Source organism: Protopterus annectens, chromosome 2.part0 (genome assembly GCF_019279795.1).
Source record: "Protopterus annectens isolate FY-2018-M chromosome 2.part0, PAN1.0, whole genome shotgun sequence".
In the NCBI taxonomy this organism is placed as follows: Eukaryota; Metazoa; Chordata; order Ceratodontiformes; family Protopteridae; genus Protopterus; species Protopterus annectens.
In genome coordinates, this window is record NC_056728.1 from 1249666680 (window position 1) to 1249686909 (window position 20230).

The window sequence follows — 20230 nt, forward strand, 5'->3', positions numbered from 1 at the left end:
GCAGAAAAGAGTAACAGTGTAGGGATGTTCAACTTTTGTAGGCACTTCCACAGTGTTCGCGTTGAATGCATAACAATAGGGAATGATGACTGGGGGGTGTGACAGGTTACACTTGCAGAGGTGAATATGCAGGGCTGTGAATGGTGAAAAAAGTTTATGTAAGCAGTGTACTGTTCCCAAGTTCTGTTTCATCCTCATTATTTGGTTGTTAAAATGTGTGGTATCTGTTTGGTTTAATTATTTTTTTTCTTTGCCATTGTTTGTGCAATACAGCACTTAGCTCAACCACAAGAAACAGAGGAATGAACGGCAGGTTTCTCTGGTTTGTTATGTAACCATTTCTGTGGAAGCACATGTATGTGTTCATAGATTGATAGGTTCATAGATTAGTACTAGGCTAACTGCCCTTGTGAGCCATTTTAAGCTTAGTGATAGGGCTACATAAGATGGTTTGGTGTTTGACTACAACCTTTTCTTCACTTTTTATGGTCCATGTTTGTGTGATATTACTGGAATGGAGGAAACAAATATCAATTTTGCTAATGCTTACCTTATTTATGCAAAGATGTGCAGAGGTGTGTGGAGCTGTACATAGCGCACTAATGAGCAAGCAACAGGTGTGTTTAATAGATGTTAATTATAACATAAGCAGGTGTACTGTACTAGATGTTTGCTAGGGGGACATCCCACAGGATCATTTACTGGGGGATGCTGGCTATGCCCTGGAACTGTGGCTGATGACACCCATCAGAAGTGCACACGCAAACATGGAAGAATGCCTTAATGAAGCTGACACTCAAACTAAAAACATCATAGAGCATGTGTTTGAGCTTCTGAAGTCATGGTTCCAGTGCTTAGATATATCTGGTGGAGCTCTACTGTATAATCCATGCACATGTACACAACTATTCACAGTATGTGCTATGTTCCACAATCTGATCCTGCGGAAACAGCTGCATCAGGATCAGCAAGGGAGAGGGACACACATTCCCCACCAATGCCTAGATCACCACAGCCACAGTCAGAGGAGGACTTGGAGGAGAAGCCACCAGCTGCTGTTCCTGTAGGCAGATGTAAGCAGGCACAATATGTCTTTGCTTTGGCTAAGAGACAATGCATCAAACATTCATTGGCTACTTAGGGACCTAATACTTTTCTCCTACTCACATACATATAGCAACATTGATACCAGGCAACTCACACAACCTTTACCTCCCCATGTGCACATACTAATTGTGTCAGACAAAGTCAGCCCTGAACTAAAAGTGTGTAAACTGCTGCATTTGCAAAGTAAGTCCTAAACCTAGAGTGCATTTTTTAATAATATTATGGCATATCCTTGTATTTCTTAACTTGGTATAGTAAGCAAGTAAATAGTGGTGGATTTGTACGGAAAGTACCTTAACATGTGACGCCAGACACTTATTGTACTTATATTTGTCCATTAGTAATTAGAAGGCCTCAGGCATGAAAGATTCACACAGTCATACCTCTGAAGAATACTGATATTCCCTGCATGGCCTCAGTTTAGCACCATACCTTTGTACTGGTAAATCATCAAAGACAGAAGTTAGAAAGTGAAGATACACATTGGGTGTTTCAGACTTCAGGCTGCTTTGTATCATAACAGTACCTGAGCTTTGCCCCCTCCTAAAAGAGGACTGTACCCTTGTTCCAGCTATAACAGTAACTCAGCTATGGCATCACCAAAAGAACAGTATATTTGTGTTTGTGCCATCCAACCTGGACTTCATTTGTTGGCAACTGCATATTATATTATTCTCAGTTAATATCATCTCACATTTTAAGGCCAATGATATAGAATGGCTTACACACTGCATGCGTTAGATAACCAATGAATGACCACAAAGCACAAAAAGGTAAAACAGAGTTGTATATTTGTAAGCATAATTATGACATGTTGTGTGATCACTAACTGCTGTATGTCCAGATATAGCAAAGAGAAGTAAATGTGCAAATTGCAGCTGATGGTTTGATAGCAGTGTACATTCTCATGCACTTGGTTGTGTGACGAATGACTTCATTTCATTGATGCAAAGCGGTTTTATGTGGCAAAGAGGACTAAGGCAACCTTCCTGTTTTCTGAAGCTTTATCAGTGTGAGTGTGCAAATCCTGATATATGTAGAAATTTGTGATGTGTACTATCAATTTTTGCTGTACTTTTATAGATTTTGCATATGTGTCCCTAAGTTTTATCATCTTTTCCTCTTTGTCTTCTTTTAATTTCACTTTTGTGCGATGTGCCATGTCCTGAAAACAGTTTGGCTAAGATTATCTTGTTTAGGCAAAGCGCAGCATTGTGGAAACAGGGAAAAAGCAGATTGCCTAGAAGCAGGTACCTAAATATAGAAAACAGATCCTTTCAATTAATGCTCTTAGCCATTGCGAAAAGCTGATCTGTAGAACAGATGGGACTGAGGTATAGCAGCACGTATACATCACATAATAGCAACTGTGAAATATTAGCAATGTGGCTCACATTTACTCACTGCTTCCCTACACATAAACAGGCCTATCTCACATGTGTGTACACTTTGTTAACCATCGCATAATTTCAATGCTCATTGCGCTATAGATTTGTATATACGGTGCTTTATTATTGGTGTTTATTGTCCATTTCCTTTGTATGACATAAAACTACACGTGGAAACATTGCAAACTAAGGGCACAATATATTTATAATATATCCATTTGACTCCCCAAAACCACCCCAAACAAGCACTACAACCCTGGGGTCTCATTACCTTTTCCAAACATATATCAACCACAATACAAAGTGTTATATATAATGTTGTGTGCTCACTCATGGACAGGGCCACTTGGTGGTGCTCGCAGCCTTGGTCTGCAAAACACAAAAAGCCAACTATGCTCAATAAGGGTACTTGTGTTGTTACACAGCTAGGCTTCTAAACAGTCTACTGCTATTAGGCTACTAGCCTCAGATGACACTATGAACCAATGTGCCTATGCAGGCCTCCCAGCCTCTTGTCTCCCACATGGCCTGTTGATGTCATCTACTATAAGTTCACCTACAGAACTGTCAAATGTAGATTTTACTGTGGTGTGTGCATTAAGTAATGTGATTTGTAGTCTATGTACTTAAGTAAGGGTTATATTCTCACTGCAGTCAAGTGTGTGTGTGTGTGTGTGTGTGTGTGTGTGTGTGTGTGTGTGTGTGTGTGTGTGTTTATTCCCCAGTCACCTCTCCAATGGCATGGCTTGCCAGTTTTTTTGAGACTTGCACAAGCCTACACATCCACTTCATGCAGGCTTCCCAACCTCTTGATTCCCACATGGCCTGCTGATGTTATCTGTTATCTACTATAAGTTCACCTGCAGTCATGTTGATATTGGACTTGTGCCATGGCATGTGCATTACCTATTGTGTTCTGTACTCTATGTACTTAGATAGGTACATGTTCTATTCTCACTGCATTCAAGTGTGTGTGTGTGTGTGTGTGTGTGTGTGTGTGTGTGTGTGTGTGTGTGTGTCTGTCTACACAATAGAGCAAAAGTGTGTATCCCACAGTTACTTCTCCAATGGCATGGATTGCCAGTTTCTTTGAGACTTGCATAAGCCTACACATCCATTTCATGCAGGTCTCCCAACTTGTTGTCTCCCAAATGGCATGCTGATATCATCTACTATAATTTCACCTGCAGTCCTGCAAAAATCAGAGTTGAACCATGGTGCTTGTGATAATTCCTGTGTCCTGTAGTCTATGTAGTTAAATATGTAGGGGTTCTATTCTCACTGCAGTCAAATGGGGGTGGTGGGTGGGTGCTGTTGCTGGACTTTATAGTGAGCCATTTACAGCAGCCCATGGGACACTGTTATCTTGTCCTCAACAGACACTGCTTATGTCATCATCTATAAAGTATTATGTGACGCATACTAAGTCAGACTTGAGCCGTAGCATTTGTGTTAAGTCCTGTGTTCTGTAGTCTGTGTACGTAGATAGGTGGGGGTTCTGTTCTCACCTCAGTCAAATGTTGGAGGATGTGTGTGATTGTGTGTGTGTGTGTGTGTGTGTGTGTGTGTGTGTGTGTGTGTGTGTGTGTGTGTGTGTGTGTGTGTGTGTGAGCTGCTGCTAGACTTTACAGTAAGGCCTTTACAGCAGCCTCTGGGACACTGTTGTCTTGTCCTAGACAGACACTCATCTGTTATTACTAGGTTATACAGTAAGCAAAATAAGTTGTTGTCTACAAATACAAAAGTAAGAACCCAGAACTGGAAGACCATCCTTCTTAGTCTAAACAAGGAAATAAGACAACTGGTACAATTTCTCACCCAACCCTTACTTTTTCTGTCTTTTTTTGTTTGGGTAGTTTTAATTTTCCCCCACAAAACATGGTAAGCCTGGCCGATGGGATCCACCTGCCCCCTCTCAATTAGCTATGGCACCAAGGCCCAGCATGTCTGAGCCACAACCTGGTAGCAGCCATTCTGCTGGCCCTGTACAACCTAGCTTCTCAGGTAATTCTGCCCCACAGGATAGCTGTGTGGTTCCATCAGGAAGCAGTGCTAGAGGGGGTGATTTTTATCACACAAGATAAACTGCTGATGATGGTGTGTAGGATTGTGTGCCACACTGAGGTGAACACCTACACCAGATGGAGACACTACTCTCCATCACTGTAGTGAATAACACAAGGAGACGCAGATGTCAGACAGTGCAGCCATCAGTGCAATGAGGTGACAGTGATGGCAGTCCAGTGGGTGAGGACTTGATTCTCACTGTCACCCAGCTTAATGTCCTTGGGTTTGCAATGTCCCCACCCTCACTACAACCATGGTCTGCACCCACCTCATGTGTCCTTCACCATCTCTGTCTCTTGTCTTGTTTGTCTTGTCTGCCTGCAATTGCTTCCTCACCTACTCAATTTACTGCACCCAGACATTCCTACAGCCCTTCCCCAACATTCCACATTCCTCTCTCTATCAAAAATAAATAGGCACCTGACCACCCAAAAAAAAAATATTGTCTCATACATAGCTCTCCAGTTCTCCATTTTGCACACGTCTTCATGACACACTTGATTTGGTCCAGTTCCCTATACAACAGATTGTGTTGTTGTAACCCCTCTATCTGGAGGTGACAGTCCAAATTCAGAAAAATTTGTGCATATATGCTCTTGTTTTATTCTTGAAGAAATGGATATTTACAGTTCTTTCCTACATCCTTCCTGCACATTCCTGCTGTTCTTTCACTTTGTTCTTCCCCTGCTTGCTCCCCATTTCACCACTTTCATGTCTTTCCTATTTCTTTTTTTTTAAAGTATAATTGTGTGATGGTGCACATCACACGCTAATGTGCAGCTATGGTAAAACTACTTCTAAGTATTATATAGCTGGATTGGGAACCACTACCATCTAGCCTAATTTTAGACACTCCATGCCAACTATCACACTTCAGAATTTGGATTTACATGTAAAATTATTTGAAACTGTTGCATACACCTGGATTTGAACCAAGTACAATCTGAACAAAAAACATAAATGTATCACTGCATTAACAGGGGGTGTTGCAGACTCATTTGATTAGCAGGTGTATTTTAGCAATTGTATAATAAATGGCAGACTTAACTGTTGTTATATACACCTGCTTGTTAACTGAATCTCTGTCTGCAGAAATTAATGCACTTATTACACTAAGTTCCTTTTTGGGGCAAATGGTTTAGCCATAGGTAATACATTAAAGTATTTTGGTACTAATGTTGCTTATCGATGCTGTGCAATGTGCAGCATCGCACAACATCACGCACGACTGCTGTACAAAACTAAATAAGTATCAAGCAATAATTTTTTTTAAAACATTACAGAGGATTGCACAATGCTGCTTCATTCCAATTTAATGAAGGAGATATGACATTAGTGATATGGGAACCAAGCACGGGGGAGTACAAAGGGAAGTCTTTCCTAAACTGTGTCACTTACTATTGAATGTATTAAATACATCTGCTAGCTAACTGACTCTGTGGCAGCAAGTGCTAATGCATTGTTGTTGAAAGCAGATGGTACTGGGTTTGAGTCTGGGTAGAAGTAATTTTACAATCATGTATATTACTTTAAATGTATCTACTTATATTGCTACCATTTACAGTCTTTTTGCATTGCTGTGCAGTGTGCACCATTGTGCAATAATTCTTTAAAGAAAAGAAATGGAGAAGACAGGAAAGTGGTGAAATAGGGAGCAAGCAAGGGAAAGAACAAAGTGAAAGCAAGACAGAAATGTGCAGGATGTAGGAAAGAACCATACCTATCCATTTCTTCCAAAATAAAACATGAACATATATGCATAATTTTTTTTTTGAGAGAGAGAGAGAGAGAGAGAGAAAGAGAGAGGAATGTTGGGGAAGGGCTGTAGGAATCCTGGGAGAGGTAAGTTGGGCAAGTGAGGAAGCAATTGCAGACAAACAGGACAAACAAGATAAGAGACAGGGATTGCGAAGGACACATGAGGTGGGTAAACACTACGGATGGAAAGAGGGAAAGAAATCCTGGTCCCATGCATGTCAAGGCAACTGACAGCAAGAATCTAGTCCTCACCCGGTGGACTGTCATCACTGTCACTTCACTTCATCTCCATCTGCAGCACCTGATGTCTGCTCCTTCTACAGGTGCTCTGCAAGAGGATGGAGAGCAGGTGCTCCATGTGGCATAGGCATGCACCAACAGTGTGGCACACAGTCCTACAGTCAGTTCATCATGGGTGATAAACTCACCACCTCTGCCACTGTGCCCAGAGGGAGCCACAGGTCTGTCTTCCAGGGCCGAACTACTTGAGGGTCAGGTAGTATATGGGTGGTAGACGGGGTGCTATCAGCTTCTGCACAAGACGTGCTGGGCAGTGGTGTTGTAGTTGACAGATTGTGGGCAGGTGGATCCCATGGGACAGTCCTCCCCTGCTGTTTTGTGAAAAAAAAAGAAAAGAAAAAAGAGAAAAGGGTTGGGGGTGAGAAAAAAAAAGAAAACATTAGAAACTTCATATGTGACATACAAAGCCTTCATAAAATTATTTGACTCTGTTCTGTTGCCTTTACTTTTAACACTACAACCCCTAACAAGTTTCATCCTTACTTTTAAGACTACCTGGTTTATAATAGAGACACACTATATTATAGATTGTAGCCAACAATACTTGATATGTGCATATATTGCACATATGTGTGTTCTAATTATACTGATTACACTTTACAGAAGGTCATTTGTGCCACTGGTATAGAGGTATGAAGTTACATTCCAGTAATGATGAAAACCTAACAGTATTGTATATTTGGGAAGTGTGGTTTTTGAACCAACAGCTGATAACTATGCTAAAATACTGTACTGTTCTTTTGTCCTACAAACTACTGCATACATACTTTCCTTTTACAGTTTAGAGATGCATGCTCACTGTTATTTGAGAATATGGCAGCATTACTTTGTGCTACAGACAGTGACATGCATAGTTTCTTTTACAGTTGGGATATGCATGCTCAATTTGATACAGCTATATTAAATACCAACTAAGCGATCCTTAAGTTTTAATGTTACAAAATTACTGTACAAATTATTATTGTTATTAAAATACTATTTAGGCAGTACTGTTCTGATGCATACATACCACATGCTTCTCGCATCCTTACTAGATGTACAGCATGGGACTTAACATTCAAGGCTCCCTCTTCAGCAGCTGTGGAAAAAAAACGGAACAGAACTGAACACCATTATGAATACCAATCTTGACTATATTCAGCTTTTAACTCTGACAATTACTCACTGAAATTGACACTTACACATCTGTGGTGTGTCCCCTGCTTGAAATTCCCCGACCCAAAGGTTGAGGATATCTCACTTCCTCATCTGGAGGGCATCAAAATGATATCTGCATTGCTCACCAGTGCAGGAGATACCTGTAGTGTTGGTTAAGACCCTGGCCACACTATTTCAGGCTTCAGATTTATATTCTGAGCCTGAATAGTCCCTCTGCAGCAATTGGAGCCCATGCTCTCTAACTAGGAGTCCAACAAAAATTTTGGACTCCTGGCCATCCCAATACTGCACCCAAAAGTGCACACTCTCTCCAGCAGCTCCTGATATACTTGCCTTAGTTCAAGCTCAATGTCTAATGAGCATTTCCCACCAATTGCATTTTATATGCTGCTGTTTTAACACCTATTGCACATCTTGCATTTAGTGAGAGTGCAAACATATTGGTTTTACATTTGAAAACATTGTGCATTGCTTAACATCATGCAAACATTGTAGGTGAGAGTGCACACTACCGGGCAGCTTTTTTGTGTGATGTTAATTGATGTGCAACAGTGGACAACAATGCAATTTCTAGATTATTAGGTATACAGGCACTTGTGTAAATCTGCTACTGAAATGTACCATATATATGGTTCTCCTACAATAACAGCTATTACTAAGAAGGTTGAGAAAACAGTTGTGTATGTTGCATTTCATTGCTATAATCTGCAGTCTCACAACAGTAAAATAAAATTTGCACACCCTGTAGTAAAACCCTGGCGCATCTGTACTTCATGCCTACACTTAACACCTGCTGCCACTGGATTAGTGACATGATATCTGGTATCTTAGTAGTTAATGTAAGATTCTTGCTGTTAATCTTAGCACAATGCCACTTACCATGTTTGAGTGATGCACAATATTATTAATCAAATGCATCTGATTTTATGTGTGGCTGTCTGGGTCCTGTCTCCAGCCTAAGTGGTCTATTCCTTCAGTTTGTGCACTGCTGCACTTTGTAAAAACTGGGTGAGCACAGCTAAATATCTTTATGCCAAGCTGTGCATCACACAAAAGGTGGTCAAAAAATAAATAAATAAAGAGTAGAAATTAAGACACAAAGAGGAGACTGTCCACAGTTTTGCAGAATGCCCAGATATTTGCATCATATTTTTGGCTTTTTTCTTGTAAAATGTCTGGTTTATAGTGAAATCACTGAAGATTGAAGTCAATATATAATGACATACATTTCTGTTCCATACTTCATATCCTTGAGAAAATGGATGCTTGCCTTTTGTGCCCCCATTAGTTTAGTGTCTGACTACATTGCTGGCACTAAGGGGTCGTGTGGAATGATCCCCATTCACTATACAGGTATCACGGCCAGCAACAATGGGGCGACCTGCGAAACCTTGCTTACACACATCACACATCATTGATATTCATGGCGTGAGACTGCGCAATGCCACATGATGAGCATTATCTCCTACGCAAAGACATATGCATAATATCACCTTTAGGAAATGTGCTGTTTTCTTTACTGTACATTTAAGCATTCAATACTATGATTTACTAGTTTAGATAAGTAATAGCTGTCATCATTTTGCACTGTTTACTGCTTCATTAAGAGGTTTTACATCCAGAACACATCTACCTGCTATTCAATATTAGACTACTAATGACTGTTGCCATAAGAAAAATACATTGTTTCATTTGTGTACCTCTGATCCAGTTTTGCTTTCCCCTGCATTTTATTTTTTTGCACACATAATCATATACTCTCCATTCTTCAAAATTCTTAATGTGTACATTGTACTGAAAGCATCAATTGGAACATTGTACTAATATGAGACATTTGACTACCTAAATTATTTCTATGATAACAGGAGCGTTAGCAAAAAAAAAAAAAAACTCTATTCCATAAAAGCACGTCTTACCCTGGACAATATTGATAAATGCTTCATCACAGAAACCTGGTTGAAGATCATTAATAGCTTTTCATCATTGTAGGGTTTCAATGCCTATCACTCATTTAGTCCCACCACATTGAACAAAGGAACTAGAAGTGGGTTTGTTTCCATATTCTTAAAAAAAAAAACTTAATCTCCAGACTAGTCTGACAAGAAAATGACCTGGATGTCCTCCACATTCAACTTACTATTAAGAATAACTCTTATCATATCATAGCTTACTGTAGGACCTCATTTATGTCTCCATCTGTCCATACTTTCTACCTTTCTACCTAACTGGTATGGAGTCCCTATGTATAAAGCCAAATACCATTCTCCTAGGAGAACTAGCCCTTCATAAACTATCCTCAAACACAAATGGCCAGAGATTTCTGGATTTTATAAATACAAACTCCGTGGATCAGTTAGTCTGCACCCCAATGGGGTGATAAAATCCTGAATTTTTTCCTTACCAATATTTGGCAATTTGCTCCTCACCAATTGCAAATTCCTCCCTGGCCAAATCAGTCAATAATATTCACCATAAGCCTAAAGCATGAAACATCTTCTAGTAGCTTGGTATTCAGAGATTATGTAATGCTTGATCTACTAAAACTGAGTGATTTCCTGGCTAAATTCAAAAGGCCCTTACATCCTGATTATTCCACTGGTTATGCAGAATCCTTTACGTCATACTTTATGCACATGTAAATAGCTGCATAAAGACATCTGTTCTCCTCAAAAATAAATACAATGCTAAATTCAAAAATAAACCCATTATAATGGAATTCAAATACAAACAGCCTCTTTCATAAAAGTAAAAAAATGATAGCACACAGAAATAAATGTAAATTCCAAGATGCCAAAACAGCTCTTGGTAAACTAAACCATGAACTCTGGACCCTTATCAAATCAAGCATAGCTAGATATGAGGTAAACATAGTCATCCCGGTAAAGAATAACCACAAAGCTTTCTTTAATTATGCTAAAAATGACAGAAACAATATTCAACACTGAGCAGAGCTAATAGTAGATTATATCATATACTCAGACTCACAGGACATAGCCAATTTACAAGTGGACAGATTTAGCTCAAACTTCCCCCTCCTCTTCCATCCAATATTCTCGGATCACATATCCACACATACACATCAAGGTTCTCAAGGTGTAATCTAAGGCCAAAAACACTATGTCTATGGTGCCAGGTAATATACCAGGCTGCCTGCTGGTCAGCCTAAAACATGACTTGTCTCATCCCCTACAAAAGTAATTCAATATTAGCCATTAAAACAAGCTTCATACCAGATAACTGAAGGACAGCAGTAGTCATTCCCATGCACAAAAGTGGGGTTTCAATGGACTAAGGAAAGTATAGACATATAAGCCAGACCAGTATCATCTGTAAGGCTCTGGAAACAGTCTGTATGAAATTAATATGTAAGGATACAAGATAACTTACAGGCTCTTGAGCCAACCCAATTTGGAGTTGTCAAGGGTAAGTCTTGCCAACTTAACCTGGTCAATGTTTTTGAAAAAGTGACTGAAGCAATGGATGAGGGGAAAACAGTGCATATCACATATCTAGACCTCCCAAAGGTGTTTGACACCATCTCACACTCCGGCATCATAAAGAAACTGTCTCACCTGTCAATGTCAATCCCTATGTAACTCACTGATTTGTAAATTGCCTCACAATTAGAACCCAGAATGTTGAGGTTGGTGGGTATGCCTCCCAAAAGACCTGTCACTAGGGTCTAGTCTGGGTTCAGTCCTTGGATCACTCCTCTTGGCCCACTCCTCTTTGGCATTTACTTTTTGGAGGTCAAACAATATTAAGAGTCTGTAGCTGACCAAGTTTGGAGAAGACTACAAACCTGACACTGTCATAAACTCCCTAGAGAACACAATGATCCTCCAAGAAGATCTGTCCCAAAGAAATAGCTGGTGTCAAAACCATAAGCTAAAACTAAGTTGCAGGAAGTATATAATCGTATCCTTTGGCATGACTCCTTTTGTGACTATCACATTGACAGCACACCCTGAAAATTGATCCCATACATAGGGATATGGAAACCTGTGTTGATAATGAATGGTATTTTGATCACTACATATCCACAATTGTAAGGAATTCCTTTTTCATTGCACAGGTTAGAGCTGAAGGTATTGCATCCAGATCCGGGGATGTAGTTGTTGCATCACACTCCGTACTTATTAGTCCTATCATTGAATATAATGCCCCTTGCAGAATGTACCTGTCAAAACACTTACCAACTAAAAAATCAAGAGCCTAAATTGTAAAAAAAAAAAAAAAACTCTTTTCCCTCTTCTCAGTATCATATAGGTTACTGAGAAGCACATTTTGCAGCAGACGTTATTCTCTCAGAACTATCAAGCATTTTGCAAAACCACTGGTATCATAAACACCGACTCAAGGGATGTCAATCTCTTTTGCATAATAAATAGAGCATGTTGGAGGCATAGGTTTGTATTAAAAGAATATCACTTCTTTGGAACTGTCTTCCACTCCACATAAACCAATGGTCTTCTCTTACTCTCTACAAATGTAACTTGGACAAAAGGATAGGTAACCACAAATTCAACTCGGGCTTAGCAGCCCTGTCCCTCAAGGATCAGGGAAACATGCAAATCTCCCAAAATATCCTTTGTTACCTATCTAGGAGTCATTTGTATCTAAAATATAAGGGCTAGAAACATACATGGGAATGCAACGTTAGGTTTCTTAAGATCAAGTAAATACTTATGAACCTATTAAGTATTAGAAATAAATGATCTACTTAATGAGGTAGGAGCAGAAAGGATTATTGTTTTAATGCTGCAGACATAACAAGGAATATAGTCTGTATTTAAATATCTTCTAGTTATGGACAGTAGGTACCTAGAAGACAGCTATATCAGTTGTTCACCACAAACAGAAAACAGAACTGCAGTCTGCTTTTTAAATACTTTCTAGTTATGGACAGTACCTAGAAGACAGTTATATCAGCTGTTCACTACAAACAGAAAACTTTGCTCTGATAAATTACAGGTTGTATCTCATCTTTTTGAGACTGAATGGCTAAGTTTTCCTCTTAATTAGAAATCAAGCTGAAAATGTTTGTTTGTTTTCATTTTAGCTATACATTTTCATCTAAATCATCAGAAATAAAAGCAGGATTACAAATGAGTAAAGCACTGGCAGGAAATGTTTTAGATATTCAACAGTATAATTTAGCATTAAAGTAAAATATTCTGACCTTTCAGTATTGGCAAGGCACCCCACTATGCAAGGATAATGCAAATCTATATTTCCACAATATAACAATGCCAGTGTTTATAACAAGTTCTAAGAGTCACATTTTCACAAGGATGCCTTGCATATTTAAATCATAAACAAAAAGCCTACTGCAAAGGCCTTAAGTTTATACAGCCGATTTATTGTTACACTGGTTGTAAATAGAACTTAGAAAGCTGTTTGCAGCTTTGCATACTTGGGATGTATTTGTTTATTCAAACTTACATTCCAATCATGAACACTGTCTTTTTAAATATGAATATGTCTAATGACACATATTTGTCACAACAACATAAATATGTTATTTTAGTTTGTGTGCTTTTCCAGATCTTCAGAATAGTATTGTTGTACGGTTTTCTTTTGTCTGAAATGTTTTGCTGTTCATTTTTCAGAATAAAGTAACCTTCTGTTCTTAAAAACAACCTGATGGTTGTGGTGTTTTGCCTGTTTTTTTGTTTCCTTCCAGGCATTGGTTCAGAAGAACTTGTCAAGAAATGAGCATTAAATCTACAGATATTATTACCATTATAATAGCGGTTTATGATAAAATATATGAAAGTAGATTTTTGATCAAATGAATAGTAAGCTGTTGAAAGCAATTCAACCTGAAAAGCTCTTGTTTACCCAGGTAGCATGTTAGAAAGAGCAAAGCTATATATGGCCCCCTCATGATCATCTGGTCAAACCAGTCCTGACACATCATCCTACACCTGGCATATTGATCACTATAAACAAACAAAAAAAAACATAATACAATATCTCATTTAAATACTTCTAGTTCACAAACTCTTATATTTTTAATAATGAGCAGGGTTTTCATTGGTTATAGTTAATGACACCCTGGACATGTAGTTATTGCTTATACCTGTCTTAAACTGTGCTATAATCAAACAAATTTCATTTGACAAAACTAAAAGTTTTATTTGTAAGGAAAAGAGAAGAATCATGCTTCTAAGTAAAAGATGCTACAATCATAGCCATATGGCTTCAAACAGTTGTCAGACTGATATGTTTAACTGATTCACAGTATAACTTCACCTAGGCAACAATAAAGGCAATCCCTGCATAACATATTTTATCTTTACTGACACTAAGTCTACAAATAGCCTTGATCTGTGCTGTCTTGGATAGATAAGTAAAATGTCATTCTCTAACATACCTTTTTATATATACATATATCACATATATATATATATATATATATATATATATATATACACACACATATATATATATATATATATATATATATATATATATATTGATATAAGCAATAAAGTTCTAATTTGTTTTTTGTAAGCTGACATCAACCTCAGAATATTAGAGTTACAGACTAAATAAGTCCAGGGCCAAAATTTTAAATTTAAAATCAATGGAAATGAACTGTTAGTATAAAAGAGTATATACAGTTTAAAACACCCATCCTTAGGTTTACTTTGTCTTTCATAAAATAATTTGTGAATGCTGGCAAAGTGAATATGAGATGTCTCAAGCTTCAGTGACAATAAATATTTATAATCATTCAATAACTACTGCCAAATGGTGGTACTGAAACACATTTGTATTACAAAGGCAGATGACATAGAGTGAATCACAGAGGGGTCCTGCCACCCCTGACAGTATGATAGGGGCCCCTTCAAGAAAAGTTGTACCTTGGGATGCATGCCATTCTGTATTGTGCTGTATTGCTCTTGTTGGCCTATGTAGAAATGACATCTGTCTGTGCAACTGATGTATCTGCACTACTGTTTATTGACACTGACCATTCACTGCAGGCTAAATGCTACCAATAGTATTATTTTGTATGGTTTACAAGCTGTTAGACTAAGTGTCTTCCAGTGATGTCTTATCCACCTGATCTTCTCTGCAGTGTTACCTCTCACTGGCTAGCTGTGCACCATTGCAATACAGACTATAATGACCTGCCGTATGGCATACTTATCTCTCAATGATGGCAAGACTATGTACTGATTGGTGAATGAGCCTGTTGCTATATTGCAAACCTGCCCATACTGTATACTGTGATGTATTGTACTCTACGCCAGAAACTCTCTAACATGAATCTTTCATGCAATACGAGTGACATCTCAGAATATGGCTGGTAATATCTCAATTTGCAGTTGCTTGAAAATACTCCATTTTGAATGTAGTCAAGACAGTATCAGCTAACATGATATCCTTTCTTCCAACCTCTATACTTTTTTGTCTAAAGCCCTATGGAATGCTGTGGACGAGTATTATTAATTTCATTTCCATTTCATCAGTATTCTTACATCCTTATTTTATTGACCACACTCATTGTTAACAGCAGTTGAAACAGTCTACCTCTGTAGTATTGGTTAGCATTCTCCATCAACAACTTCTTCCTAAAAATATGTCAATATGGTTTGTTTTCATTTCTATAAATGCATGATTGTCTATTTCAAAAGTGATAATTTAATAAAGTGTTTCTTATTTGAAAGAAAGCCTTCTTCCTTGGTTTCCTTCTTTTTGAAGTTGTACATTTCTGCTGCTAACTTTTCCTCTCACTTCTCTTACCACTATATCTTGCAGTAAGTGGAGGAAACGTGCTTCACTTCCCAGCTGTATCCTTAGCTTTCTTACTTTTTCATACCAATAACACTCAAATTTAATTGCATATGTAACTTACATAAACGCATTCACATACTCAAATATACATCATAGCTTTAAGTACTCCCTGGTATAGTAAAGTATTTGCCACTTCTAGTGTAACTTACTGCAGTCAATAATGGTATTATTGGAGCTACACTGAGCTTTCATCTTGCTTTAGTGTTTACCGTGCTTTCAGTCAAGGATGCTGATGTTATCAATTATGTAACCTGATACAAGATACTTGTTAAAGTCATCATAAAAAGTTCTTCCATTCACTATAAGATTTTACTTTTGTTTAATGCAAACTATTAAAGTCAATTCTGTGCATCTATGTTTGAAAAGTCTAAAGTTCACATTTTTGACTGACATTCTCCTTTGAGCTAGTTGTGAGAAATTGTCCACGTCTGATTTTATGTTTAACGTACAAACGTTTTGCTATTCTCCTAATCAGACTCTGGAATGGACACTGGAACAATCACCTACTAGTAGATTGCTTCAGTTTAAGAGAACATGTCCACCCATGATGTGAAAAGGTGGAGTAAGCTGGAAGTGCAAATAGCACAGTAGCTAAACCCAAATTGTGCAATCTCAGTTTTATGTATTACATTTAGCTGACAATGTACATCATATGCAATACCTTTAGTGAGAGTGCTGGTCTGAATGAAATGAATTATGCTGAAAATACCCTAACGATGTGTGGTCAATAAAAAGTGTTTATTAGTTTAATTGTGGTACAAGACTCTATCTGAGTGAGCTCATGGCATTTTTGCAGGAGTTTTCTACAAAAAATGCAAAAAAGCAGTAGTTAACAAGGCATATCATGAAGTATGAGGTATAGAGGTTAAAAACAATTAAGTAGATAAGTATTACAGTAAAATTACACAATACTTTGACAGGTATTCCTACTCAGCTTACATAGTGTGCAGAAGCATGTTATAGTCTTAAAACCTGCAGACTGCACTAAGTATCTAAGAAAACAATTCAGGACTAGACATATACAGATGATCATGTAATGACACGCACATGAAAGAATACAATGAGATGCAAATGAGCAGCTCTGACTTAGGTGTACATTCATAGACATAAAGAGTAGTAGGTGTGCAGCAAGTTACACATCACTAAGAGACCAAAAACCAATAAGGAACATGTGGAGCTGTAACAAACATGGATGTTTGGGGCCAATGCAGCATTTGTGCATCATCACTTACTGTCTATTATTTCAAATTCCCGTCAACTGGCAGTAGGAAACAGCAACAAGTGGGATAGAGGAAAATGGTACTGACGGTGTATCACCTCATCCCACTGAATGAAGAACAGCTAAAAAATATTTTTGAGTGGACAGAGCTATTATTTGGGCAATGGCTGACATGTATTACCCAAGAGTAAGATCAAGAAGACTATGTGGACTTCTTATGCTGGTGGACATCAAGATATGAATAGCACTTACTATACCTCCTACAGGGACCTTCCAGAAATAATCCCAGGACAGACTAGGCATATCTCAGATGTCAGTCTGCATAATACTCAACACGGCTCTTATACACTTCTTCCACATGTGGTTGTACAAATCTGTTTCTTCTGAACACCAGGGGTGAGTCACCACCATGTCTGGCTTCTGTGGCTTCACTCAACTCCCTGAAGGACTGCACAAAATAATAATAATAATGATGACCACACATGGTGTCAGTTGAACCCCCATTATGTTAATAAGACTATATACCATTCTGTTAGCTGTCAGGTAGTGTGCATGACATAGGAGCTGGTCACTAAAATTTCTGCACAGCACTCTGGTATAGCCATCTATGCCCATACATGTCAAGCAGAGTGCCTCTTTGGCCCTCTTCAAAAGGAACCTTGACGATTGGATGAGAGAAAGGAAATTCACCCCAGGGATCATGTCAGTCAGCTAGACAGGGGTCCAGGGAAGTAAATAGTGTGGGGAGAAATAGTCAGGGAATTGTTATGGCTAGGCTTGTATACGCCCTAGGGCTGATAGCCTAGTACCAACCTATGAACCTATGAACCCATCATTCTCACATCTAGCATACAAGTCACTGCTTTCTCTGCATTGAAACTCCACAGTTCACCTAGTTGGTAAACACATGAAGTATATACAGAACCAAAGGCAGTATTTACATATTTTTCATCCCTCCCCTATCTGTTCACACTATAATGCAGATGGTGCCAGATACCCAGTGAAGCTCTGGATAATGACAGACTTCTAGAAACAACATAGCAGAAATGAAAATATCATAAACCATGTACTCAGCTTGTTATAGGCCCAGTTCTACAGCTGGATGTCTAAGGGAACATTACAGAATACAAGATGTATGTAGAGTGTTGCTTGCGATATACAATATTTACTAAGAAGTATGCAGAGTAACCATCCACCCCTTGTACCCCTGGAACAGAATCCCCTTTAAAATCAATACAACAACAACCTCAGGTTGAGCTTAGGATGATAGACAGCAAAAAGCAGTCCCACCAAACCCACAGACTGCGACATGCACAGTGCATGGCAATGTATGTGAAGCAGCAGCATCTTGTCTGGCTCCATACGACCTTGATGAGCACACAATGATAGTTCAGTGACAAACAGAACAGACATAAGGCATGCAGTGTTAGTTAAATGCTATTCTAGGCAGGGCATGGTCATGTTACAATGTGCATCACATGTCAACATATTTCCACACAGGATGGAAGATGCTGTGGGTTTTTCTTATTTTTGCTCATTTTTGTCTAAGCTGACTGCTGATTGTTAGCTTGTCTCAGCCAGATGACTCTTTCAATTACTTTCTCATCACAGTGGGTGACAGTCAACTGAAAGAGGCCATCACATAGGCAACCATGAGAGGTAGATTGATTTTTTCTCTTTTTGCTGTCTCTCCTCCATCCTTATACATGCTTGGCTGTGCAAGGGAAGAGGACATGCAAAGTGTTTTGTGCTGGATGTTCCCTACTTCTGTGAATGATGCTGTCAGCACATAGCCCTGTCCAATGAACCTGAAGCAAAGGAGGTGGTTCCTCAGTCTTGTCCAGAGAAATCACACTAGTGTGACCTTGAACGCGGGCATTCCATTCCCACATAACAGGAGGGGGAGATGAGCAGGCGAAGCCCATTCACTGTGTCCCTCCTATGCATTGCTATTCCAGTGCCACAGCTGCTAATCAAACCCATGGCACCTGGGTTACAGTAAGTGCTCCATCCCTTTGTTTCATAGAGCCAGAAGGGGAGGGTACAGTGGGCCATAATCATCATCATTTGTGCAAATGACAACAGTCATAATATGTGGCTGACATAACATCCTGATGCATGGCTTTGACACTGGACTGTATGTATGAGTCTTGTAGCAAGGAGGAATCTGTGGCATGTCCTTTGGTGCCAAAGAATGGCGGCACTACAGGACTGTGACTGGGAGAGAGTACCACACCAACATTAGAGGCCACTTGCAACAAAGATGTTGAGCCACTCTGGGAACAGAACCTTACAAAATCCTCCTACTGAGGTGTCCTTCTTTAGATAAAGTACAGTTATCTTCTCCAATGATATGTAGAAGTGACATTATACTCAGACTCCATGACATAACCAAAGCATTAGCAGTACTGAGTGACATCTTCTTGCAAGATATGCACCATATTAATTATCTCCATGTTCATAGGTTCATAGTTATGTACTTGGCTAGAAACCACTAGAGCCTTTTTAAGGGTAGCCATGCATCCCAAAATCACTGACATGTTCTGGTGCCATTGATTAGTGTAAACAGGGGCTTCAGAGATTAAACATTTATAATCAGGAGCCTGGGAGATAAAATATTTGAAGGCTGTCTGTGTCCATTAGAGACTTAGTTGCAAACCAGGGAGGAACTCTGCTTGGATGGGGATACTGTTCCAGAAGAGGGGGTAGTCTCTGAGATACATGCCTGTCTCTCTAGCTGGTCTTATTGATATCACAGGCAAGGTTTAAGTCTTTAGAATGGGTAATTGTAGTGTTGTTTGTTTTGTAGATATGCAGAAAGACCAACAGGGTGAGGACCAACAATGCCTTGTATCCCAGGCATAGATGTCCCCTCAACAGCTTGTAGAAGACAAAATACAGAGATGGGCTTTGAGGCAGTCTGCATTGGATATTTTACTTATGCTCTGTAGTCTTTTTTGTGAGGAAATTCTGTGGACGTTCTAATTATTGGATATGCCTAGTTAGGTACATACCAAAGGGCACATTGTACTCAATGATAGGTCTGATGAATGCCAGATACAGTGGAACAATGACTTCCTTGGACCTAGATGTCATCCTTTTGTTTATAAGTTGCACAGCATAGAACGATTTCCACTGTAGACACATGATGACCAAAGGCTAGATTGCTGTCTTCATGTGCCACAAGTCCCTGACTACTGGATCTACACTTAGGGGTGTGTTATCAGTATGATAGCTACCAGGGGTGGATGACTTCCCAAAGGATACTATTATTCATGTCAGCAATGACAGCAGAAGACTGTGCCCAGATGCTAGCCTTGCATATCTACTGAATGAGCCCTAGCACTGTCTGGATTTCAGGGGCTGGCTATGACATGTGACCACGTGACAGCCATGGGAAGCCTTGCTGGGCTGACATATAGGG